At 38.6% G+C, this 27439-nt stretch overlaps 1 pseudogene across 1 annotated transcript in view; it reads left to right on the forward strand.

Annotated features, from left to right (window-relative positions):
• Window positions 1-27439, forward strand: part of LOC149203681 (uncharacterized) — a 220215-nt pseudogene that overhangs the window by 82353 nt on the left and 110423 nt on the right. Inside the window, exons 12-14 of the transcript XR_016253635.1 lie at window positions 20716-20833; window positions 21022-21081; window positions 21206-21316. The product of XR_016253635.1 is annotated as an uncharacterized LOC149203681 (transcript). The remainder of the gene's footprint in view (window positions 1-20715; window positions 20834-21021; window positions 21082-21205; window positions 21317-27439) is intronic.

The raw sequence follows: 27439 nt of genomic DNA on the forward strand, positions 1-27439 counted from the left end.
TTTTACCTTCAAGACTTGCTCTCACTTTTAAATACCAGCTGTCTTTTATAAGATGATCCAGTACTCGTTGTCTTAAGTCTACTTTAATGGGTATGAGAGAAAATATCCGAGGTCTTCTGCTTAAAGCATCTGCTACTACATTTTCTTTTCCCTTAATGTATGATATTTCGAAGTCATATTCACTTAGGAATTCACTCCATCGCCTTTGCCTGGCATTTAAGTCTCTTTGGGTGAACAAATATTGTAGACTTTGATGGTCGCTTTTAAGTGTAAAACTTCGTCCCACTAGATAGTGTCTCCAAATCTTTAAAGCTAGCACTACAGCGGCTAATTCTAAATCGTGAGTAGCATAGAGTTCTTCATGAGGTTTTAACTTTCTGGAAGCATATGCTATCACTCCTCTATCCTGCATCAACACTGCACCCAACCCTTGTTTGGATGCATCAGTACATACCGTAAAATCTTTGTCCATATCAGGGACTCTTAGGATTGGTGCACTAGTGAGTAGTCTTTTGAGTTCAGAGAATGCTTTATTACATTCCTCGGTCCATTCATACTTAACACCTTTACGCTGAAGGGTTGTAATTGGCTTTGCGATTTTGGAGAATCCCTCCACAAATCTTCGGTAATAACCGGCTAAACCCATAAAGCTTCGTATCTCATGTGCATTTTTCGGTATTGGCCATTCCATGATCGCTTTTACCTTCTCAGGATCTACTGAAATCCCTTCACTTGATATGATGTGACCCAAATAATGAATCCTTTCCTGAAAGAATGAACACTTGGATAGTTTTCCATACAACTGACGTTCTCTAAGACAAGACAATACTATCCGCAAATGATCTTCATGCTCTTTCTTATTCTTGGAATAGATGAGAATATCATCTAAAAAGACTTGCACAAATTGATCAAGATATTCACGGAAAACATTGTTCATAAGATTCATGAATACGGCTGGCACATTTGTTAATCCAAATCGTACCACAGTAAATTCATAATGTCCAAAACGTGTCCGGAATGCAGTCTTAGAAATATCATTTTCAGAAATCCTTAGCTGATGATATCCTGATCAAAGATCAATTTTTGTAAAGACAGCAACTCCTTTCATTTGATAGAAAATATCGTCGATTCGAGGCATAGGATATTGATTCTTTACTGTAGCTTGGTTCAAGTCTCGATAATCTATGCATAATCTTAAAGATCCATCTTTCTTCTTCACAAAAATTACAGGAGCGCCCCAAGGTGATGTACTGGGCCGAATATGCCCTATATTCAGTAGTTCCTTTAATTGAATTTGCAATTCCTGAAGTTCTGGAGCTGTCATTCTATAAGGCATTTTAGAGATCGGTTGGGTACCTGGTTTTAATTCAATAGTGAGATCCAGCTCTCTTACCGGGGGTAATCTAGGTAGTTCTTTTGGAAATACATCCGGGAATTCGGCTAACACCGGATATTGTCCTAAGGATGGTCCTTTTCCTTCGCTTACTTCTTGAATTACATAAGCCTGACAACCTTTCCTTAAACAACGCTTCATCTGCATTGCTGAAATGTAGCATAAAGATACTTCCCTCTTGATTCCTTGAATTTGGATTACTTCTCCTTCATCATTCATGCCTAGAATTCTTTTCCCATAACAGTCTACCCAAGCTTGGTGAGCTTCCAGCCAATCCATACCTATGATAAGATCATACGTTCCTAAGGCTGTGACATAAACTTTCAGTTTAGTCGTACAGACCCCTAGATCGATTTTACATTGATCCACACTCAAGCCCACAGTTTGGAGTTCTCCTGAGGCCATTTCCACTTGATGGAAATCATTTTGTCTACGCGCTGCCAACCCACATTTGTTTAATGCATATGACGAAATGAAACTATTTGTGGCACCAGTATCAAATAAGATTTTGAGTTTTATACCATTGATAATACCTGAAGATTCCACTACAGTGGATTGATGTGCTGCTTGGTCGTTGCTGACTACTGCATGAATTCTATGATTACCTCAATTGTTTGATATCGGTTCCTTTCCAGTCCTATGCAATATATTCGACGAAGCTTCTGGGCAGTCACGTTGAAAATGCGGTCCCCCACATCCCCAACAATTAAGCTGCATTGATCCTCTTGAATCAGGACGTGAATTTCTAGAGAACGAGCTTCGTCCTCTCATGTTGATTCCTCTCGAATTTCTTCCTCTACTGGCAGTCCCTCGAGATGTCCATGGACTGGTGTTTGATGATTCTGCGGCTATAGTGTTTACTGCCATGGGAGCTCTTGTCCCTACATTTCTTGGGGTAAACCTGTTACCGTAAGGTGGCCTCGCGCTACCTCCTCTGAAGAAGTTTCGGGGAGTCTTTCCTGGAAATCCTGATTGGAAAGGCCCTGCTGGCCCCATATCTTTTTTGATTCCAAGGTGCTCTTCTGCATAATGACCACATTCGATTGCCTCGGCTACTGATGATGGTTTCCACATGCTTACTAAGGCTCTGATGCGAGGATCTAACCCAAATATGAAGCGTTCAGCTTGATGTTCATCGGAATCTAAGTAGTGAATGTATTTTACAAGCTCCATAAACCTTATCTCATACTCTTCCACCGTTTTATTTCCCTGAATTAATGTATGAAAGGCTCTGGCTTGCTGTTGTTGAAAGTATGGAGGTAAATACTTTGCGCGGAACCTTTCCTCAAATAGTTCCCAAGGGACATTATCCGATGTAAGGTGCAGCTGCTTCTCCAGATTTCCCCACCAAATTAAGGCACTTTCCTTTAATTGAAACACGACAATTTTTGTTTTTGCCGAAGAAGAATATTCTCTTAACCTAAAGCATCTGTTCATTCCTTCTAACCATGCTTCAGCGCGTTCACCTGCTCGACCTCGTGAGAATTCTGGGAGTCTAATTTTCTGAAGCTCCCTAGAAATGTCTTCTTTCGATCCTCTGGGCTCAAGATTATTTGGTTCCGCTGAACTGGTGGCTACATGTTGAAATTCCTCTTTGGTTTTAGCCTTAGTTGATTCTTTTAATGTCTCCAATAAGGCTTCCAAAGAGTTCATTATCACAGTCAACTCTGGCGCTGGGGCGATTGATGGGGATGATGATGGCGACGGTGGCGGCATTAATGGTGGTGATGTTGCCCGATCACGTCGTCGTCGCTCATACGTCCTTACCATTGTAATGGTTCCTGAACACATAATAAAATTCTATAAAAATTTTGAGGTAGACAACCGAATTTAACACATAATTTTCTTTTGCAACTTCACATTCATAAACGGGTATAGTTTTGCTATTTTTATCCGCTAGGCGGATCTTACTGGTACCGAGGTCAAGGAGGGTGGTCTCGCGACCTCCTTGTCCTAATGCAGGGTATTCTATCCTAATATGAATAATGCAGAAGTGTATGGTCATTAGCTCCTACGGTAAAACATCTAAAGTTTATTTACTAAATAACATCCACAAAATGAAAATGTTAAATGTCTCGTTACGATGTACATTGGTAACATACCCGTCATACCTCAATCTAGCTATTACATTTAAAGAAGGTCATACATATTTATATTTTTGAATATATTACTTGGATATGGATTAAATCTATAATAAAATGAAGGGTCGTTCTGGTTCCATATCAGTTCGACCTTTAGCCTAAAAATTTACCATAGACATGTCATGATTAAAATCTAGAAGAGATACAGTTCAGCAATATATCATAAATGTAGATTGGGGTTAAACGGAGGAAATAAATTAGGATAAAATGTGATTATGATTGTTTAGAACCAGTTTTGTTTAAGAATGACTCTGTCAAAGGATATAATTAGTACAATTTTGTTCTCTAAAGGATGCTTTGAAAAGTAGTTTTTATAAATTGCACATAACACTTTAATGGTTGATGCAAATTGCCTGCAATTGGATTCATAGAAAACTTTGTGCTATCATAAGTTCAGATTTCACAATATTTGGCAGAAAACTTACATAGATATCATCTGAGAAAGTTTAGTGTGTAGACTGGGCCCCTAAGGAGGATAAGTAAACATAAGTCAACTTAAATCTGGCATAAAATTCGACTGGTATCCAAATAAGGTGATTAAAGATTTTTAGCAGAGGGCATAAACAAGAATGATCTATGAGAAATTTGGACCATTTCTCTGGTGGTAGAATAGCTGGCAATGACATGCTGGTGAAAATTTCCGGTGGCAAAAGAAACGTGTCACAACCGGTATGGTCGATAATTATATTGACAATTCCTCTTCTTAGAGAGGTGTAATCCAAGTATAGATGTCGTTGCTATGACTAAAATCAGTAAGTTTTATAATTCATACAAATTTCCATTTTACAGGGGAGATGATCTTTGGACCTTCAAATACTCTTTTCATGGATGAATTATCAACAGGGCTGGACAGTTCTACTACCTATCAGATAGTAAAAACCCTGCATTAGTTCACCCGTCTCATGGATGTCATACTTCTCATGTCTCTGATGCAGAATTTTAAAATATCTTCAATTGTCATCACAACTGGGTATACCAACAAACCATCTACAAGATGATAGATAGGGCAACGATACAGTTTTGTCTTTTCAGGCAGTAATCCATGAGCTCACACAAATACTATAGTAGTACAGTTAGGATGCCAAGACTATAATTTAAAATATGCTGACCACTGTCCATCATTTTGCCATCGTTGTTAATATACTCAGGGTTATTTAATAATATAAATTTGTCCTTTCTGTACTCATGGACAAATGAAGGATTGCATATCAATTACTGATAGGTTGCTGCAGTTATTAGTTACCACCATTAGGCTATATTAACAATGCTGCAGGAGAGATATACAGAGTTACCTAAACTTTTAGTCTTGATGTGAAACTCAGAATCTGATTCGAATTACAATTTTGAATTTGTAATATAATTGATGCAGGCTTATTGAAGACAGAGACATTCTTTCATTCCTTAAGACACGACAGAGGTTTATGATGGCCCTTCAGTCATATGGATAAATTTACAACTATAAGAAGACTCGGCTCCATCTCAACTTATTTGGTTCCAACAGAACTCGAGATTTTGGGCAGAACTGTACCCAACTGATTCTGAGCGAATGTATATGATTCAAAAATGCTCAAAGACATATATTGCCATAAGGCTTCTGTTCCTTACTATGCAATGATCATGTCAGTACATGGCTAAAGAAACTTGATGTTACACATGCTGAGATGACAATTAGTACAATCATAACTGTGAGCAATCATGCTATATTGCTGTTATAATAATGCCGAGACATGTGAATACTGAATTCGTACATGGCATAGTGATGTGATCAATATAAGAGAGCTGAATGTCAATGCTAAACCAAGGTCCTGCATTTGTGCAAGTGTGATATAGTCATAAGGATACTATAGTGCGAGTCATAGTCTTGTAGAGTGTGTGAGGTCCAATGTCTACACTTACAGTGCACTGATCTATGGACTTTGCAGGGAAGGCAGACTGGAAGAGGCTGAAATGTTCATTGGTGAAATGAAGGAGAAAGGTTTACAACCCAACCAAATAACATACACATCATTGATGGATGGCAACGTCAAATCAGACAGGGTGGATCATGCTTTTGATCTATTTAAGTAAGATGATAAATGAAGGATGCCAACCTAATTATCGAACTTATTGAGTGCTTATGAATGGTATAGTTCAAGAAAACAAGATACAAAAGGAACACTTGATTACTGATGAGGATGCAGTAGGTAGTTCAGATCCTGATAACTTAGATGGAATTCATGACCTGGATGGAATGCCACTTGAAATAAGCAGTGATCTCGCATTTAAGCTTCTTGACAAAATGATGGAGAAGCATTGACAGCCTACTGTAGATACTTATAGTGCCTTAATTGCAGGATTATGCAAGGCAGGCAGACTCCTTGAGGCAGACCAGCTGATAAAAATATGTTAGCGAGAGAGCTCTGTCCCAATGAAGCAATTTATGCAGCTCTTATTAATGGGTGCTTTAAACAGGGAAATTATATCTATTCTCTGGAGTTTTTTTTTTGGATAGAATGGTTGAAAAATGGTTATGAACCACAACCGTATATGTAAATTTAACCTGTTTTTAGATCAAATATATACCGTGAATGTCCAAGATAGAATGACCATGTGCAAGAGTAAAAGCTCCGATGTGAATTTAATTAAATTATGGAACGTTTCGTAGAATCAAGAGGAGACCACTGTCCGAGGATTAGCGGTCATGCTTCTTGATAGTAAAAGCATTTGAATTATGTAAGAACCCAGAAATTAATTCCTGAGGCTTCAATTGGCCAAGTTAGACTATAGGACCATCATTCGAAGGCTCTAGCATCTAACTTCCTTTATCATCGAACATGTCAACTCTCAAAGACTTCAACATAGCTCAGAAATTAGTGAGACAGTGGATCGATATTGCATACCGAAGTGTGTCTCTACCCTAGAATGGATGTCCACCCATCGGAAATGACTTAGAGACCCTCTCGGTCTTCCCCAGATCAGCTGCTACAAGCATGAAATGATTTCGGCTTTTGTTTAAGAAGTTGTTACAGGCATACAAATGCAAAATATTTTCTCAGACACACAGTCACAACCAACAATGCAATTGCGCTATTGACGATCCGAATCTGCTGAAGCCAAGCAGGATCCTTCGAAATGTACCATAATGCGACACAAAGCCGACGCATATAAATGAAACAGCGGCCAAGGGAGGAGAGAAAAAGAATACCTAATAATTATAAAGTTACATGTTATACATCTTATCCCAGAGAATCACCGCCTCAAATCAAATTCATGGCTAAAAAAAAATGTGTCCGAGGGTTGCTGCCGGGCTCAGTTCTATTATAATAGATACCCGTCGGAGTTTCCACTTATGCCAAAGAAAGCCAAAGATAAATATAAACATAAGAAAATAAAAATAAAAAATGATGATGTATTATATTGGTAACCCGAGGTCTCACGGTCAAAGCCCTGATAAATAATAGGTTAGAAAATTCTGTTTAATTACAGTGAGAACGACCTTACTCATACGACCCAATATTACAAACCCTACAACCAAAACATAAAACGCACACAGCGCAACACAGTCATTTCGTACAGCAGCCACGCAAAACCCCATTCTGCTTAATTTTGCCGAATTTTACACAGAAGAAACCCTGACCATACTGAAAAAATATATATAACTAAATTTGACTTTAATGAAAACAGGAACCTGCCAGTATTACCGGAACCCAGAAAGCTCAACTGAAACTTTCAAATTTCATCTGGAAACAAATTCAGAGAGGCAAAATGCGAGAGACAGTCAGATTTTATCCAAGGAACAAAATACGAGAGGCAGCTCCCAGGACGTGATCTAACCTTTGGTTGTTGGATAAAATCTGACAGGGTTTTCATTCAGAGTCTACAGCAAAACCAGCTTCTCGTCCAGAAATGGGGATTCGGGAATTGGGACGATGGGGTTTTCTCTACTGTTACGATGAAGTGAAGCTTACACAGACCACAACGCAGGGCCAATGAGGTCGAAGGGTTTGAACAAACCCTCTGATACCATATGTAAGAACCGAAAAACTGAAATACAAATACAATAAGAATTTTAAAGCAGGTACCTACCTGAACTGCTGTCGATGATGTTGCCTGCGGCTGCGCTGCTCCAATTACCTGGGAGACCAATTCCACCCAGCCAGACTGAGCAGAGCCTGGCTGCTCAATCCAGTAAGCTCCTCGCAGAAGCTCACTGTCCCCCGTGCCCAGAACCTCAGACTGATTAAAGCTCTTCCAATGGCAGACCTTCTTCCTTTCTGAATTCCTCCCCTTGGTTTTTACCTCCGTTGTTCAACCCCCTCTCTCAGCTCAGTTCCGGGGTTTTATAACTGCGGGCTTGGCGGTGGCCGCCTCCCACCTGCAGCCACCGCTTTCCTTCCTCCCGCCACGCCGTTGCATGCGTTTCAGACCATCAGATATTTGTAATGACCATTCACGCTTTATCAATATGTTATTATTACTATATTGTTTTCCCTTCTAAAACATATTACACTGTTTATATAAGTTTATAAAGTTTGGTTTCATTTATTTTGGTATAAAGTTTAATTTTAAATTTATAAAGTTTGCTTTGTATTTTAATATAAGGTTTGATTTGTATTAATGTTTTAAATATGAAATTTATTCGTATTTATTTTAATATAAAGTTTAGAACTTTATATTAGTTAATTATTTTTATTATTTCTTAACTTTTATAGACGAGTCATTACACGCAAAGCCTCAGAGAGCTCCACGTAGTTGTAGCCGAGGATAGTTGATTTAGCTGCCGGAACAACCAGGATTTGCCAGGTAGAGTGAGGTAATCTCACAATTCTTCTTTGCCAGTTGTATTTCTCTGTAACTGGATAGTCGAGAGGGCATTGAGAGTTGTATTCAGAAACTACTGCTTAATAATATAAAACCCTTAGATCTGCTGCACCGGTTTTCCCACATTAGGTTTTTCCGGAGTCATTTGTCCAAAAATAACGGTGTCATTTGTGTTGTATTTTCTTTCTGGCTCAGTCTCTTGTTTCCACATATAATTTAATTGAGTGAAGGTTGCAATGTATGTATTACGATATTTGCCGTAGGAAACAAGAAGTAATATGTTTAAAGGAAATTAACAAGTAGGAATAATATCATTAGTTGCTGCAGTAGGGATTCCGGTTGTGAAATTTTCACAATGACAAATTGTCTAGTGGAATATCCATGACAGTAAACAGATGATATTGGTATTAGAGTAGGTTTCTTTAGGTATATAATTATTGTGGGGTGTTGCAATGGAGCCATATCAATTAATCTGAAAGTCATAAAACCCCAACCATGGATGATGAATATATTAATAACCCTTAAGATCCCACAAAGAAGAGGTTTGCATGGCTGGAAGCACAAGTTGTAGATATAAAATGTCATGTGAGCCTCATCATGGTGGCCTTGACTAATAAGCTCGGGCTATTCAGAGAAGATGGAGGTTCTAACTTAGAGGTTTGATCAGAGGAGAGATCAGGGGATTGAGAAGAAACAAAGAATTTAGGAAGATGGCAATAATACTGAGTATCTCCCCATGGAACCTAGATATACTTCTCAAGTATTTAGGGGTTTTAGTATTTACACCATTTGTGAAAGAAAGTGATGTTCAAGCCTAGAACAATGGATGAGGCTTGTGTGCAGGCACAATACTTGGAGAGCAGAGGCCAAAAGAAAGGGAAATCAAGTGGGTTAAAGCAGGGGCACTAGGAAGCTTCCAAGGATGGGAAGAAAAAATGCAAAGCGAGAAAAGAAAAAAAGACAAAAACCACAACACACCAATGCAAAGATCCCAAGAACCACTGTAACATTGATGGTCATACAGAGGAGTGTTCGAAGTTGCATCCATAGCTCAACCCAAAGAACTGCAAGAATGAAGCTAAGAAGAAAAATCTCATGGCCATAGACTCGAGCAACCAAGTGGAAAGCAGTTTGGACATGGAATGAGAAGATTGTCTGTATATCAGTGCAGAAGGGGGTGAACCTGAGTAGCCTTCAACAACGGGGAGAGAAGGAAATGACCGGACTCTTCCATATAAAGATACAAGTCAAGAAGATGAAAATTGATGCTTTATTCGACTTAAGATCATAGGCGAATCTCATAGCAACAGATCTTGTCAAGAAATTAGGACTGGAGGATCATGACCATCCTAGCCCATATCCAATGGGTGGGCCAACAAGGAGGAAAAGATAAAAGTAAACAAATAGTGTAGAATCAAATTTGCTATTAGTGTCGATTTTATTGATGAAATAGAGTTTGATGTAGTTCCACATGATGCATGTGGAATTCTGTTTGGGAGTCCCTATATGTGCATGTGATATGTGATCTTCATGTAGAGAGTTGTTGATTTCTATAGTTGCAGAGGGTCTTCTTCTAGCTTTGTGTCTTAGCATGCAAAAGACTTTGATTTTCCACTTTGGGTGCTTGCATGTGAGGTGTAAGTGATTTTTGATTTCTTTCCTAAGTTTAACTTAGGAAAAACTCAGTAATTAATTATTGAGAACTATTAGGCCTAAGTCTAATATTAAGTAAGTTAATTTATTTAAGTGAATTACACGATATAATCTTAACCATTGATGTTAAGTGATCCTACTATTTAATCCTAGCCATTGATCTCTTAGAAAATTATTGTTAGGGATTTGGCCTAATAAAATCATTAAATAAGCCTCATGATGAGGTGAAAGACATTATTGTTGTTGAGTGCTTGAGCAAGAGATTTTCTCAAGAGAGAGGCTTGACTTGATTGAGGAGCAAGAGGAGAAATTGCTGAGGAGATTTCAGGAGAAATTCGGAAGAGCCAAGTTGGAGAGAGAGAGGGTTGAGTGCAGCAATATAAGGAAGGCAGGTTTGTTGAGAGGTCAGGTACAGTAGCTCAAGTTCACACATGCAACAACAGTAGGATGAGCCCACACATGCGATAGTAAGGGTTCTCTATAGTACAACAAAATTCTTGCAGACCAATTTCTTCTAGCTAACAGTGAATTTCTGAAGTTGATTTTAGGAGGAGGCTGAGTAGGTTTCCTTGCAACAGTAAAATTTCTTTGTGGGTCTATCCCATATTTTCTAGATTTTAATAAAAGTGACAGAGAGTTGTTTGGGTGAAATTTTTGTTGTTGCATTATTGCATGTCTAATCTCCTGCAATTATTTTCCATTGCAAATTATTTTATGAGTTAATATACCAACGTATATATTTCTCAACAGTTTTAGAATTTATTTGAGATAAATATTTTCTAGGTTTTGTTGAAATTATTCAAAAATAAAATAGATTAGAGCTAGTATAAAGAATTTAACAAGAGCCGATCAGTATCGCCTCATCGATGTGGATAATTCATCATCTATGCACACAAGGGTAAGTTGAAGATCTCGTTGGTAAGTGCCAACCTGGACAAAAGATTGATCAGTTCTAGCAAGAAGTATGTTTTGTTGTTTTTAAGAGAAAATCAGTCTATAGAAGAGTCCATGAGAGCTAAGACATCCCTGGAGGGATGTACTAAGGAACATGAAGGGAGTATTGAAGAGTGTAACTAGTGTCGGTCTTCATAATTTTACTTGAGTCATAATTAAATATATTTATCAAAAGAAAGAAAATAAATTTTATTATTACATAAATTGCCTTATCAAAGCATGGGTTTCATGCTCAGGTCAATTGTTTTTAGGTCAAAGTCTCCATTGAAGACTTCTATGGTTTATGTCAAGTGTCCTTGTCCATGTCACAATGTAAAGAACCCTTCTTGGGATTTATTTGTCAAAGAAGAAATTTATTTTGTTGTATTTTAGGTCTTTTAGGCCTCCTTCACCAAGTCAGCCTCAAGGAAGGACAAGTTGGCCTCAAATAGGGTAATTCGACCTCACAAGAATCCTATATATTGGAGCAACTCGACCTCATTTATGACACACTCACAACAAGTTCGATCTGCAATTGTAGTAGTTGGAAAAGAGCGCAAAGTTGCAGGTGAAGAAGGAGAGAAGTTGGGAAGAAGAAAATCGAGTTTTTGGGATACCTTTCTCTCACACATGCGAAGATATTGAGCTGAAGCTGGGGCCGAAATTCTATTTCTGTTGTAGGGTCGAACTTTTGAAGCTGGGGGTCGAAAATCTGCAGTAGCTGGGAGGCCAAAATTTTTGTAGTAGCTGCAACTTGCAGTAAACGGGACCGAAATTTCTGGGATGTTCCTGGGTTAAAGCTGTTGAACAAGAAGAGAAGATTGAAGGTTGCTACATCATATTAGAAGGCTGACTTGGTGGAGGAGGAAGGCTTGTTAGTTAAAGTCTTGTTGTCTCACTGTCATATGAATCTACTAAAGGAAGAGTTCTTGACTGGGTTTTTCCCTGGCTGTGTGCTTACATCTAGTGTCCTTGATCTTCGTGTTTTGGTATAATTGCTTGATGAAATAAGATAAAAAGAACACAAGAAAGATAATAAATTAAGGAAATCAAAAGTAATTATCAACAAGAGAAAATCTTTGTGCCTTTCTGATTTTTTAACAATTATAACATTATTCAAAAACATATGCAATTATGTAGAAAGAGCAATATCATCAATAATGCAATGGAACATAAAGGAAGAATAAAAGAAAAGCATTCACACATAGAGGCCCCAAGATTGGTCGAAGACTAGGAAAAAACCCCACAAGGGGGAAAACCCTTTCAAATTCTTCTTCTTATTAGATTGTCATAAAATGTTCAGCAAAGAGAGTACAATGATCCATATCTTCAACTACAAAACTTACTCAACAAAATAAACTAAACAACATCCAAGAGTTGAACCCAACAATACTAATAATCAAAACCCTGATTCAGAAGCATGCGGTCAACTACCAATATTTGCAGTCAACTATCGAACTCTGCGGTCAACTGATATATTGAAGCCCTAGGTTCCAACTGCATGGAGAGAGTGTACGTGCGTGCAGATGAAACCCTCTAACTGCACTGATAAGCCTGCGTGCCTGTGGTTACAACAAAAAATTCACTGTGGCAACCCTGCGGCTGCAAATCAAAACCCTAGATCACACGTGTGAGCTTCGAACCCTACAATCTCGGACTTGTACGAACAAATTTCCGCAAACTAACCTCAGACCTGTGCGAGCCAAACCAAAGAAGAGGGAAAGAAGAATGATTAAATGAATTGTCTCCAAATGAGGGTCACTCGACTTGTATTTATAGCCATCCATAAGTGTCCAATTTCGTTTTGGGCCGACCTGTCCTTTTTGTGCACATGTAGGTTTCCATATTAAAATATATTTTTCCTTAACCAAAGTAAATTCTTCCAAGGGCTAGGAGGGGTCTTTCTTGATGAGGAAGGAGGGAATTTATCCCTGAGCTGCAAAACATTAACACTCCCTCTCAGCTAGGGAGAAATTATCAAGTGCAACATGTCTCATCACAAATATCTCGTCATCATCAAATGCCATTCTTGCTGATGTCTGTTCATCCCTTCTCATCTTTTCTCATCGTTGCTCTACTCATATGCTGAACACTCTCGAATCTAAAAGAAGAAGAATTTGACGTTAGAGGGGAGCCCAATCTACCACCCTCTATCCATCGGGGAGCCACTGCTACTACCTGGAATCATTTCCAGAGGAAAACCAATGTTGTTACTCAGGAATCTCTGCCAGCGGGGAGCCAATGCTACCACGCAGGAAACTCTGCTAGTGAGGAGCCGATGTTACAACCCAGGGAACTCTACCAGCGGGGAGCCCAATGTTACGACTCGGGAAACCACAGACAATAAGAGGGATGCCACTTACCTTATGAAGTAAGGATCACGCCTATCCCACTACCTGGCAATAATAGGAGGGGTACCACTTACCATAAATGGTAAGGATCGTGCCTATCCTATTATTTGTTGATCTTCCCAACTTGACCCTCAAGAGTCAGTGGTAGAAAACCTGAATCTCTAGCTTGAGCAGGATGCCACTTATCATAAGTGGTAAGGATCGCGCCTAAATCAAGCAACTAGCACCCCTTGGCCAAATGGGTGGGTAAGGCAGATGCCAACTGGGGTATACTCTGCATAGACCAAGCTAGGGGAGAACCATCTTCCACCTTATGGGAGACAGATAGGGCCCATAGGAGTGATGCCCTATTGTCCAAAGATTGCTCAACCCCGGGAGCCCTACATTTCAATTCTCACCTTGGGAGCTCAGACATGGGGGAAGAGATGACTTAGTGTCCTCGATCAACCCTTCTCTCTATAGATCAGAAACATATCAACGTGCTCATATATGGTATTGGCTTAAACAACTCACTGAATAGCTCAATCTCATTGCCTCATAAATTACCGAGAGCAACAATCCTCTATTTTCCTGTTCATGCAGGACATCAAATCAAATATTATGTTAGAACAAATATATGTCACAAAAGGATACCTTATTCATCCTCCCTCTCACGGAGGCAACAACCACAAGCCTAAGCTTGTCTCATACAGCAACACTGTCTCAATCTATGAAGATATCTTTGTCCCAGCTATATACGAGATTCTTTGCCAATCGAATCCCACTCTTGTTATCACAATATATCACTGTCATATCCAAAACCTGCTCAAACAAATCTCCAAAGAGCTTCCTTAACCAACTGCCCCACAGCTAGCCATGCTAGCAACAATGTACTCAACCTCGATTGTGCTTAAAGCTATGAACTTCTATTTCTTGCTCATCCATGATATCATTGTAGATCCCAAGCTAAAGCAACACCTAGATGTGCTCTTTCTGTTTCCAACCCAATCATCAGTGTATCCATGCAGACTCATATCTCTGGAAGTATATCTCACAATCTTTCATCTCGAACTCAAAGGCCAGCTCCCTTGTATGCTCGATCATTAGGGGCTCACTACCTATCAAGAATAGATCGTCAACATATGAAATCAAAATCAAAGGCATACCTTGGACCAACTTAGAGGTTCAGATTGAAACTGCTTCTAGGCTTCACTAGGTAACTGACAATGCGGACATGCCAGGCTCAGGGAGCTTGCTTCAAACCATCCAATGCTTTATGCAAACATAGTACTTATCTATTGTCATGTCAACAACTGTTATTTACCAAGCAATACCAAACTTCATCAAGTCATCCACATGATCATATACACCAAGGACAAGTCATATATTCATTGTGAGATTCCTGCAATAACTAGAATAAAAAAATCACAGTGTACTAAAGGAGCAATCCTTTTCTGTCATACTAGATCCAATGATCAAATTAGAACAAATAACATGATGATATGCATATTTCAGTCCCCTGCAATCACAAGATTAGCCAAGACATTCACATTATCTATAATAAGTCAAACATTATGTAGATCTTAAAAAATTCCCTGCTCATAGAACTCTCCATCATCTGCTTCATATCTGTAGGTTTGTCATACTTCTTGTGTGCTCCTAGTCTTGTGCATAAGATTTTATTTTTTTTATCCTACAGGCTCAATTGCACCCATAGGCCTTCTTCCGTGCGGTTGGGAGGCTTATAACCACACCCTTAAGCCTTTCTCCCAACGATTGGGGCTTGGACTAGGAGAAACCTTCTCTGCTCAGATCAGAACTTGCCAAAACTTCTTCAACAACATCAGATGGTTATTCATGACCAGAATTTTTCCTTCAACAGTCAAGTGTCTTCTTTTCAAATAATGATAGGTGCTGGGATCTCATCAAGAGTCTGTCCCTTTGAATGGGAAGCCTCTTCAATCATCATTATTCACGACATCAACCTGTCTATCATAATATTGTCATGCTACAGCAAAACTGTTAGATCACAAACTATATCAGGTTCTCAGACATATATCATAACAAGTCATCAAATATTAATCAAGGGTTAGTGTCACTTAAGTGTACCTTCATACTTCAAGGATTATAATCACAACATCAAGTCAGGGCATCCAATTTCACCACTTGTCAGATTTACTAAGCTTAACAAAACGATCAACAAGAGTATCAATCTTATTGTCACACTTTCATCATGCTTATCACAAGCATTGACAATAGTATCAAGTTACCATATATCAAAATCAATGTATCTAGCCCGCTTCAGGAAATTCACCATGTCTTGCGAAATATCAAAGGCACTGATATATCACATGTACAAGAAATCAAACTTAGTTTCATATGCATGCATGAGTCATTCGTTATACCTTAGGGTTTAACTTACCTTCCAATCTTGCAACTAAATCATAACATTGAAACAATATACTATACATACCTCGAAGTATTTAGGTACCTGAGCAACTTGTAGCTCTTATTTGTTCTTGGCAGTTGAAGCACTTGCATATTGTAACAATTTGCAAAAACTCTCATTAAGTACTTCACCAACTCTTTTCTTCCTGCACTAGGTCTCTTTTCCTGCACCTTAGATGATCCTCATGAAGGATTTACTTGTCACATCTCATCTAGAGGTTAGAAGCATTAGACACTCAAATGTTCATGCAGGAAGTATAAGTAATAATCAAAACAATAAACCCAAACAAGAATAGTATCACAAAGAGTTAACACAAATCTAAAAAGTACTTATCTTCCAGCGAGAAGTGATCATGAGTTAGTATTGTCCATTATCCATGTAACAATGTTGCCATATTTCCATCAACTTCATCAACAACCAAGGCCTTAATGAGACTAGCCCAACTAGGATTATACTAAATTTGTCACAACAATTCCTCATTGATCATGCTAGGGTTTCATCATTGCATAACCCATGCTTATATCATATTCCAAGGTTTCTTACAAACCCTAACCTCATGATATCCGTCGAACCCTACTAACTAGATTGCCTAGGGTTTCCTTCAAACCCTAGTATTCTTTTAGGTTTCCTCCATATTCTCTTGCTCTCATCAGTGGTGTCTTAACAGGGGTGATCTCAATGACTTTTCTTTAGCCCAACTTTGATACCATGTTAATTTTTCCAAGGGCTATATTGTTCTTTGCTTTAGATAATTGCATTTCATCATTTACACATTGAATTCACCCCACAACATTATAACATTATTCAACAACGTATGCAATTATGTAGAAAGAACAATCATCAACAATGTAGCGGAACATAAAGGACAGTAGAAGAAAAAAATTCACACATAGAGGCACTAGGATTGGTCGGAGACCACTAGAAAACCCCACAAGGGGGAAAACCTTGTTAAATTCTTCTTCTTATTAGATTGTCATAAAATGTTCAACAAAGAGAGAGTACAATAATTGATATCTTCAACTACAAAACTTATCCAACAAAATCAACTAAACAACATCCAAGAGATGAACCCAACAATTCTAATAATCAAAACCATGATTCAAAAGCTTGCGGTCAACTGTCAATATTTGTGGTCAATTGTCAAACTTTGTGGCCAACTGATAAAATAAAACCCTAGTTTCCAACTGCATGGAGAGAGTGTACATGCGTGCGGCTGAAACCCTCCAACCGCATGGATAAGCCTGCGTGCCTATAGTTGTAACTGAAAATTCCTTGTGGCAACCTTGCGGCTGCAAATCAAAACCCTAGATCACAAGTGCGAGCTTTGGACCTTTCAATCTTGAACCTGTACGAACCAATCTCCGCAAAGTAACCTCAGACCTGTGCGAGCCAAACCAAAGAAGAGAGAAAGAAGAATGCTTAAATGAATTATCTCCAAATGAGTGTCACTTGACTTGTATTTATAGCTATCCATGGGTGTCCAATTTCCTTTTGGGCCGATCTGTCCTTTTTGTGCACATGTTGGTTTCCATATTAAAATATGTTTTTCCTTAACCAAATTAAATTCTTCCAAGGGCTAGGAGGGGTCTTTCTTGATGAGGAAGGAGGAAATTGATCTCTGAACTACCAAAAATTAACAATCTAGGCTCTAGAACAAGGTGTCGTCCATCAAACAGGGCCAAGGCCAACCTAGGAGCATTTTGGGTCCATCTGGGCACATCACCAAGGAGTTCATTACCCAAACTTTCAAGCTCAATGTTTCAACATCTGGAGCAATTTCCTTTTGGGCCGACCTGTTCTTTTTGTGCACATGTGGGTTTCCATATTAAAATATATTTTTCCTTAACCAAATTAAATTCTTCCAAGGGCTAGGAGGGGTCTGTCTTGATGAGGAAGGAGGAAGTTTATCTCTGAACTACCAAAAATTAACAATTTGTGCTCCAAAACAAGGTGTCGTCCATCAAATAGGGCCAAGGCCAACCTAGGAGCATTTTGGGTCCATCTGGGCACATCACTAAGGAGTCCATTGCCCAAGCTTTCAAGCTCAATGTTTCAACATATGGAGACTCATCAAGATGTGTAGTATCATGTGGAAGTTTCTCAAGGCCCAACACTTATCTTTGGAAGGCCAACGTTAGGGCCACAAGTCAGATCTTCTCTTAGAAAGGGGCAAAGAACCCGCTAGAATGTGCTGAAGAAGAATCAAACTATCCCTTGAGTGATATTTGCTGCAATGTGAAACCTCCTAAACAAAACCTCTCAAGATCAAGTGAGATCGTTTTCATTAGGAACATGTAACAATTAAAGAATCATAGTGGATCATATCTAATGTTAGAGGCATAGAAATATTTCACACAAAACTCACTTTCAAATGTTTAACTAGATCGGGATCTGTAAACAAGTTTCCTCACTTGTGTTAGGGATGATTAGGTCAAGAACCCTATTAGGTGCTTACAACTCCCAAGGGGAGTGATATGTCCTAGGTTAGCCCATCAATCCATAGATGGGTGTGAAATGATGGCCATGGAGTGGAAGAAACTTCAAGGTGCCATAGCCATGGGACCAGCTAAGGGGGGTCCAACATCCTAAATGTAATGATGTAAGGAGGGAACAATTGTGGAGGCATGAGTTAACCCTTTCCTCAACTTGCTCTTTCCACTGCTCTGGTGCACCTTTTACTTTAATGATTTGTCTTCATTTGGTGCATAGCTTAGGAGCCCAAGTTTTCCTTATACTTTTCCAATACCCCTTTAGGATGTAGTAGTTTCTTGCACATTAAGGTTGGGACCTTCAAGAAGCATTAAATGCTTGAGTAACTGGGTGATGGCTAATGAGGGGTTAGAGTTCGTGTTATGCTTTTTCCCATGTGCTAAATATTGTTCCAACCATCTTTTGCATTTTACATTTTGTTTCATTGTGGCTTTATATGCTTTTAGCTCTTTTAGCTACATCAACCATCGGGGCCAAGTTTCCAGGCCTTGGCTCAAGGATGTGGATATAGGTCGCCAATCCCAATGACCAATGGCTACAAACCTGACAAATGGTGATGGATAACTGGGAGAGATGGAAAATGATTAGTATGAATTACTGTGGACATGCTACATCAATTAATGCCTCCCAATAGTGCCTTCCTAAACCCTAAGACCTTAAAGGAAGTCTGATTGGACTAGAGTCCAAGACTAGCCTCCCAAGTGAAATGTGGGAACAAGGATACGATAGAGATCAGTCAATCATCCAGTTTGCCTTGTGATCAATATCAATATTCTCATAACATTAAATGAAAGCACATGGTTGCAATAATGGTTAGAGTACCTATCGAGATATGACCCACCTTCCTTCATGAAGAATGCTAGATGGGGGAGAGATCTCACTACAACAATGGGTGGAGAACTCTGTCATAATATATGCTGACCATCATGGGGAGGATGGCTGGCTGTCAAATGTCGAGAAAAATTTCCTCCTATGGGTTACCCACAGAGATGGGCTATATTTTATTTTTCTTCTAACCACCTTCATCTATAAAAGAAAAGCAGGGGTGTGAGTGATATATCCATTACAATTTTGAGTGTTTCAGATTCTATTGTTTGTTGTTTGTATTTTCGATTAGCTGTGTTTGTAGATCTTGCATATTAACTAGCAATTTTGTGAGTTCTCTAGTTAACTGCTCTCTAGGGCTTTAGTTGCAAGTTTGCTTACCATGTACTGAAATTCAACATGGTTAATGCTGAACTTGTACAAATAGACGCATAACCCCTCTTGGGGAAGTACCCTAACCAGAATTTGTGTTTAATAAATACTCAACTTTCATTTTTTAACATGGCTAATGATGAACTTGTATAAATAGGCTCATAACACCCCCTGGGGAAAGTGCCCTATCCGTAAGTTGTGTATAAGAAATACCAACTCTGGTTTGAAAATTATCATCACGTGATTCTTTCTATTTTTTTTCTTTATAAGTATTAAGGTGTTTTGTTCATTCTTTATGCTATCTCTAGTTGCCAATACAATACATCTAATAGATTGTAGAACTAGTTTTATATTGTCTTGTCCTCTCTTTATGCACTTATCTCCCTAGCTAGTTAATGTCATCTCCTTAAGGACAGGGGTGGGCAGGGTCTATCCTCTTAAATCTCTCTTACTCATTACCAAGGTAGTGGAAATTCTCCGCTCAAATAGCAGGTTTCTCATATCTAAAGTGGTCCATCTCTTTGTGGTTTCCTCCTAGTTACGGGCAGGGTTCTACACTCACAACTAAACAGAGCTTTCTTGAATAGATCTACTCTTTTAATGGGGTTCCTGATCATAGAAATTCATCATAGATTGTAGAACTAGTTTTATATTGTCTTGTCCTCTCTTTATGCACTTATCTCCCTAGCTAGTTAATGTCATCTCCTTAAGGACAGGGGTGGGCAGGGTCTATCCTCTTAAATCTCTCTTACTCATTACCAAGGTAGTGGAAATTCTCCGCTCAAATAGCAGGTTTCTCATATCTAAAGTGGTCCATCTCTTTGTGGTTTCCTCCTAGTTATGGGCAGGGTTCTACACTCACAACTAAACAGAGCTTTCTTGAATAGATCTACTCCTTTAATGGGGTTCCTGATCATAGAAATTCATCATAATTAGGAGAGAGACATTGCTTTTTATATTCTCACCCAATATCTCTCCTTTGCTGAATAAATTTATGCACCTTGTTCATTAATAGGAAGCAATACATAATTCATATGCTCACACATGACACCTCAAATTTGTGCAAATCTACTTAATTCTTTGGCTATTATAAATGTCAGTCATCTTACAAAGGTCATCCTATGACGTAGCACACCAGAATGGGAACCTAGCTAACTGCCTTTAGAACAAATGAAGTAATTATCTTTCAAAGGTCTTCATATGACGTAACAGATCAAAATGGTAACCCATTACTGCGTTTAATACAAATAAAAAAACATATGTTCTATTGAAGCAATTTTGACAATTCAGATATTTCATAATTTAGGTTTCTGATGTTGTGTTGTACAGGTTCCAGCAAAACATGGCGACCTACCAAAATCTTATGACAAAGTCAATGTATGATAAGCAACTTGACAGTGGCAATGGAACTCTTCTCCATCTCTGTCATGATGCTATTCAACAAGAAGTAGGTATCATTAAAACATGCTATTACAAGCGCTTTAAAATACTAAATGTATAATCTTGAGATAGTTGATAGACAATTTTAGTTTTAAAGAGCAATGATAATTTTCTACGATTATTAGAAAAAGATGTTGAGAAATTTCTTCATAACTGTTGTTAGTATTTAAGGCACACTAATCATGGTGTGCACAGGTGAAAGAAGTGATCATATCTCTTTTCATTTTGATGGAGCAAGGAAAGGCTTCAATAGAGGTAGGGATTCCCCATAAATTTGTAGTACCTTGTTTGGTGTCTACTACTTGTCCTTGTTACAATTATTATCTTTGAAAAAACTATCCTCCAACTAGGTTACATTGTTGTTCTGTCCTGTCAATAGGACCTTGATTACCGATGTGAGAAACTCTTGGAGTCAGAGTTTGGCGAGAAATGCGATTTTGATGTGGTTGATGCAGTGAACAAGTTAGAGAGATTAGGAATTGTTTCTCAGGTAGGGACCTTAGTTTTGTTAAAAGAAAATTCTAGGTGTTGTACATACAATTTTGTTAATATTCTCTGTTTTGTTGGAATTAATAGATAATTTGCTTGATGGGAAAGCTTGAAATTTATTGTTTCAAAATCTATTTAAGGATGATTATGAAGTTTTAAGTTCAAACCTAAAAATTTGAGTAATTTTTTCTTAGTCTATTTTATAGTAAGTCTACTTATTGTATTAAGGGTGAGAACCAGAGAAGTATGTTAAAAGGAATAGAAATTGTAGGATGTCTTGGTTAGCTGGTTGTTGTCATTGATAGTTGGTGTTATGACCATTGTAAGATACCCTCCTGGAGATATCTTAAATACCCAATAAAATTTCCAGAGTTTTGTGTAATCTGTCTCAGAGAACTTTCGTCGAACAGTTTGAGTGAGGTAGGCCGTAGGTATGTTTTTGTTTGTTTGCTAAAAGAGATACATATGTTTTTGTTTATTTGCTCAAGGAGATACACAGAATAAAAGTTATGCCAATAAGCTCAACCCAGAAATGCATATATAGTTATATTAACTCAGAAATATATTGTTTACAATCCAATCTCCCACTGTGAAAGAACAATCTGATTATAATCAGCCAATCTAATAACTCAGAACAGATATTACAATGCATAAAGATGGAAGGACCCTGAATATTTCACTTCAGTGATGGAGTTTCTCAAGAAATCAGCCTCTTGGAAAGTTTATATCAGTCACTAGAAATGTATGCAGCTCTCTGGAAATAGACCATAAAGCAGCCTTCTATCTCTGTCTTCAACCAGCAATTGTCTCAGTCAATGGATGCACCACGATTCCAATTTAGTCACAGGTCCGTCCAGCAAGGGTTGAATGGACTACAAGCAGAATCGGCCTCTACAGGACAGTGGCTCGACCTCCTTTTATTTGGTAACAATACACTAGCAAACAAACCACATTCAGCCACATAAGTCCACAATGAAATAATCTCTGGAAATGCTTATCCCACACAGAGAAGGGACTGATATTTACGCTGCCAGCAAGGAGAAAAACCAGCATACCCTTGGTTCTACAACTCAGCCATTGGTAGAGATACAAATTGGTCCCTTAATAAACAGACTCGTCCAGCAGTGGTAGAAGAGAGCTCGGTCTGCACCCACAAGAGAAACTCGGCCCCTCTTCAATATATAACTCATCCTCCTTGGAAATATCAAACTCAGCCAATACTCTATGAAGGAACTTGACCAGCCAGTCAATAAGTGAACCCAGCTTCCTTAGCAAAGGAAATCGACCCTTGTACTTGTGATAGAGCTTGCATTTTCATAGATGGAACTTCAACCTGAAAAGATATATGAAATATTTGAAATCTGAAGATAAAATCAACTGATAAAACCTCTTTACCTCAATATCTTCTGCAAATCATCTTTTGCTTTGAATCCCAGTGGTGAAATCTGAGTGATTCCACTCTCAAGACTAACTAGGGTGTTTAGTTTCAATATCAAAGCTAGCAATAATGGTTAGGGTTTTCAAAACCCTAAGCTTCTCTCCAAAATCCTCCAAGAGCTTTTTTTCTCAAAATGCAAGTGTTAGAATGAAAAGGGACTCCTCACTTTTCTCTTTTTATAATTGAGTGACCACTTTTGCTGCCATTTTATTCTTTTAGTTTTTATTAAGTCACATTGGGAGACTTTCACTTTATAAAATTAAGGTGACTTTTCATTATCCTAGAATATGTTCCCTTTTTCACCTCTTAGGCAATTATAAAGTTTTCCTAAGCAAATCATGTTCCTTTATTCAAATTTTTCCCCACCTTAGCCTACGGGAACTTATTAGGCTAGCGAAACTTGTCTATTTCTCCTCAGCTGTTAGGGACATTACAACCATATACCCATTATAAGGGATCACTTGTCTAAGTAAATGGTACGTTGACAAGGAAAGGAGCTCACATTACATAGGAGATATATAGGAGATTACATTGGTCATTCACAAATATCGTTATATATGATTATTTGATATTGTTATGTTTTTGGGTTATTGGGATATATTCTCCTATTTCGTAAGAGTTGCTACACAATTTATTATCATTATTGTGTTTGGGCATTGCCCTTCCCATCTATATTTTGTTGTAATGCTCCTTTTCCAAGAAGGAGGAGATAATTAAGTGACCTTTTGATTAATTCAAAAATAAATCCTTATAAAGTCACCACATTAAAAAAGAAAACAGAACACCCACGGTTTTCGGATGACCCATGGTAATAACCCATGGTATTATGATCAATGTGGAAAAAGTCGAAGTCGGGATTAATTCGGCAAGGGTCCAAAAGTTGAAAAACTCGGCAAAGTTGGGAGTTTTTCGAAAAAGTCGGCAAAATTAAAAAAACACAAAATTATTCATTTTTTAATTTTTTTTTTAACATCTAGAGTATCCACAACATCAAATAAATGCATTTCCACATAAACATGTAAAGAAAGCTAATATATAATATGTATATGAAGTCTAGTGCTACATCACATATCAAAATAGTGAATCAACTCCTGAATTTTGAGTCTTGTCTGAGTCTCAACTCTCAAGAGTCAAAATATCAACAAAAAATATAATAAATGTACGTCATGAGTCATCTAAAAGTCATCAAGTAATCACTAATCAATCACTGAGATCCTCTTCCCCTTTTACGGGAATAGGGAATGGCTTTGCCTTTTCCTCTAGAGGAAGAAGACCCTGTCCCTGGGGATACAAAATGAAATGGACTCAATCGTCCTCTAGAAGCCGATGGAAGAGGTGGCCTTTGTGCTATGCTGCCGCTGCTGCTGCCCACCCTAGATGGTGTCACCTCCTCCTCAACATCCTCATCCAGCTCTTCTACTGCTTCCTGACCCTGATGTTGCTCCGCCTCCTCCTCCTCTATCTCTGGCTTTCCCTCCTCTGCAACTGCTACATCCTCTAGATCCACACCTAACCAATCCAGGATCATGTCCAAGATTGGCCTCTCAGTCTCGACTCTCCATGCAGCGGTGGTATCAATATTGTCCAATGAGATGGCTTCCACATCAATAGGTTTTTGAAGCTGTCTCACCCACAATCGAAGATTGTAGTAGACGTAGACCATGTCATTGAGGCGTTGGGACTCCAATCTGTATTAGGGTCATAGATTGTAAATTAGTACTTAGAAAATTTAAATATTAAAATTAATCAAACGAATTCAAAAAATTTAATTTGAAATCTTTTTAGTTTTTACCTGTTGCGCTTTTTGGAGTGTATTTTGTCAAATACACTCCAGTTGCGCTCACACCCAGAGGAACTGCATGTTTGGCTGAGCACTCGAATGGCAAGCTTTTGGAGATGGGGTACTCTGGCACCATAGCTTGTCCACCAAGCATCTACAAGTTAAAAGAAAAATGAGAAACATAAAAAAAAACATTGAAATTCTAAACTTGAAAGTTTGAAACAAACTGAAGCTTACCTGGCATTTTGGTCGTCCTATTCTTAATAGCCATGTTAAAACCAAATGTGCCACCTCCCATCCTATAGACCTCCATTTCTTTAGAAATCTCCTCACGTTCTTGCTCAGATGACACCATCCTCTCGACACAAGTGAAGAATCCATCCATCACCCCGACATCAAATCTAAAACCACAAGCATAAGAAAATGCAGGGTTGAGGTAGACACCTGCAGCATGAATGGGGCGATGGAGGGTATTGTTCCGTCGCTGATCAATCACTCTCCATATGACCTGTTGTTTCTCTAACCCCTCGTCTCCCTTATCTGCATAATAAGCACGGATGGCTTCTTTGGCCCTATCCATGGCCTCATACAAGTAGCCCATTGCGGGCTTCTCTCCATCAACCAACCGAAGAACCTTTACCAAAGGTTCTAAAATGGCAAACACCTCCTCTATTCCTGCCCAAAAGCTCTGATCATATGAAACTAGTCTCCATATGCCCTCTCCCTCCGGTTTGCGGCTAATAGATAAAGAACGCCAATCCGCTGAGAGAAACATGCTCTTCACCTCCCACATAGAATTCAACAGAGACTGAAGAGATATGAAAGTAGTGGCAAATCGTGTAATGGCAGGCCGCACCAACTCTTTGTTGTTGGTGAATTTTCTCATCAAGCTAAGCACAGATGAATGATTATATATAAATTTTGTTATGCTCTTGGATGATTCAACAATATCCCTCACAGTAGGAATTTTACCTATATCCTCCAACATCAAGTCAATGCAATGAGCAGCACAAGGTGTCCAAAACAAGTTAGGATACCTCTCCATAAGCATCTTGCCAGCTGCAACATAATTTGCAGCATTGTCCGTTATGACTTGGACAACATTGCTTGGGCCTACTTCCTAAATGAAGAGGTCCAACAACTCACATAATGTACGTGCATCTTTAATGTGTGCAGATGCATCAACAGATTTCATAAACATTGTCCCCTTGGGACAACTAACCAAGAAGTTAAGAAGGGTCCTACCCTTCTGGTCAGTCCAACCATCTGACATGACTGTGCATCCAGTGTGCTCCCATGATGCCCTAAACTCTGCCAATCTAGCAGTGCACTCAGTCTTTTCATCTTGAAGAAGAGGCCCTCTCAATTCTGCAAAGGTGGGGGCTTTGTACCCCGGGCCAACGACAGCAACAACATCAAACATAGGCTGGTAGAATGGGTTTGTCTTGGCAATGTTGAAAGGAACATCACTCCATAGAAGACACCTACTGACCAACTTGTCAGCTTCTGCCTTTTCCTTTTTTTCATTGATGATTTGATCCCAGGTTGTGAACCAGCTGTTGTTCTAGGAACAAAAAAAGATGAGATAGAAGGATGAGTACCCATGGGTGAGGAAGGTGATGCTGCTGTAGAAGCACTGCCACTCTCAATTCCCCCCACTCTTGAGCCCCCTACAAGTTGGTTTCTTAGTGCTGCCCTGGTGTCTTTTCCTTCCTCTTTATCCATCAATGATTGAATGGCCCGTCGGATGATTTCTGGACTTGGTTTTTTGCAAAGTTCAACATTTTGCCCCGGAATTTGCCCCAAATGGAATTTTAATCTGTTGATGCCTCCTGACATATGCTTGCCACACAACTTGCAAGTCAAATACATTCTATTGACCCCCCCAGTTTCGGGTGTAGCATCAGGCTCACCAAACTCCCACATAGAATCCAAAATCCTCGGCATTTTGTTTTAAACTTTGAGCTTGAATTTAAAGTTTAAACCTGGGCACAAAAAAAATTGAAACAAATTCAATTAGCAATGATCCATCAAAATAGTAGCAATGATCCATCAATTTAATGACAGAACAAAATGTCACTGTAATATATATGACTTCTCAATAATATATGACAAGAATCCATAGGTAATACCGTAATACATCACATAAAATTTGATCATATTTTTCCCAAAATATGGAAATATTAAATGTCGTTCAGTGACCAGTCACAGTGATTTTCATTTGATGCCCTTTCTGCAACTGTGCTACTCTACACTGCCCACTAACAGATTCAAATTTCATAGGCATTAATGTGACTCCATGGGCATGAATCTGTTAAAAAATTAGCATAGTGCAAGTGAGGAAAGCTACCATGTAACAGGCATCAGCAAGTTTCCTTTTGATGAATTCAACTTCATCCCAACGTTTGGATTCAACATGTTCCCAGATTTTGGAACAACCCCATTTGGCTTCCATGAATCTTTCACAATTGATGAAGTTTATAACTTTATTGTTATTGTCCATGAAAATGCCTTGATGACTGTTTTCGCATTTTCTTTGAATGGAAAGAATGCATGAAAGTGGTACTGTCACTGTGATTTCAATTTTCAGCCCTTGTCATTTCCACATCTTGTTAAGAAATTTCAAAAATATTGGATGTGTGGATATGGTAATTAGTAATTACTAATGAGGACTCGAGATATAGCATATATTCAATGGTTTGATTCAACTATTTCACCGTCCTTTTCTACAGCAGTTGATATTTTTGTGGTTGAATTTTACTCATCAAATTCATGCTTTCTGCTGTCCTAAACAGACCTTCATTGTAACTGTTGATCCTATGATACGATGAATGATTCAATTCCCTTTGACTTGGAATGGTTTTCCACTGGTTAATAAACTGTTAACTTGTTAAGTTTCCAACGAA

This window comes from Pinus tabuliformis, chromosome 2_1 (assembly GCF_031772625.1).
Source record: "Pinus tabuliformis cultivar Carrire ecotype Pingquan chromosome 2_1, CPIR1, whole genome shotgun sequence".
Taxonomy (NCBI): domain Eukaryota; kingdom Viridiplantae; phylum Streptophyta; class Pinopsida; order Pinales; family Pinaceae; genus Pinus; species Pinus tabuliformis.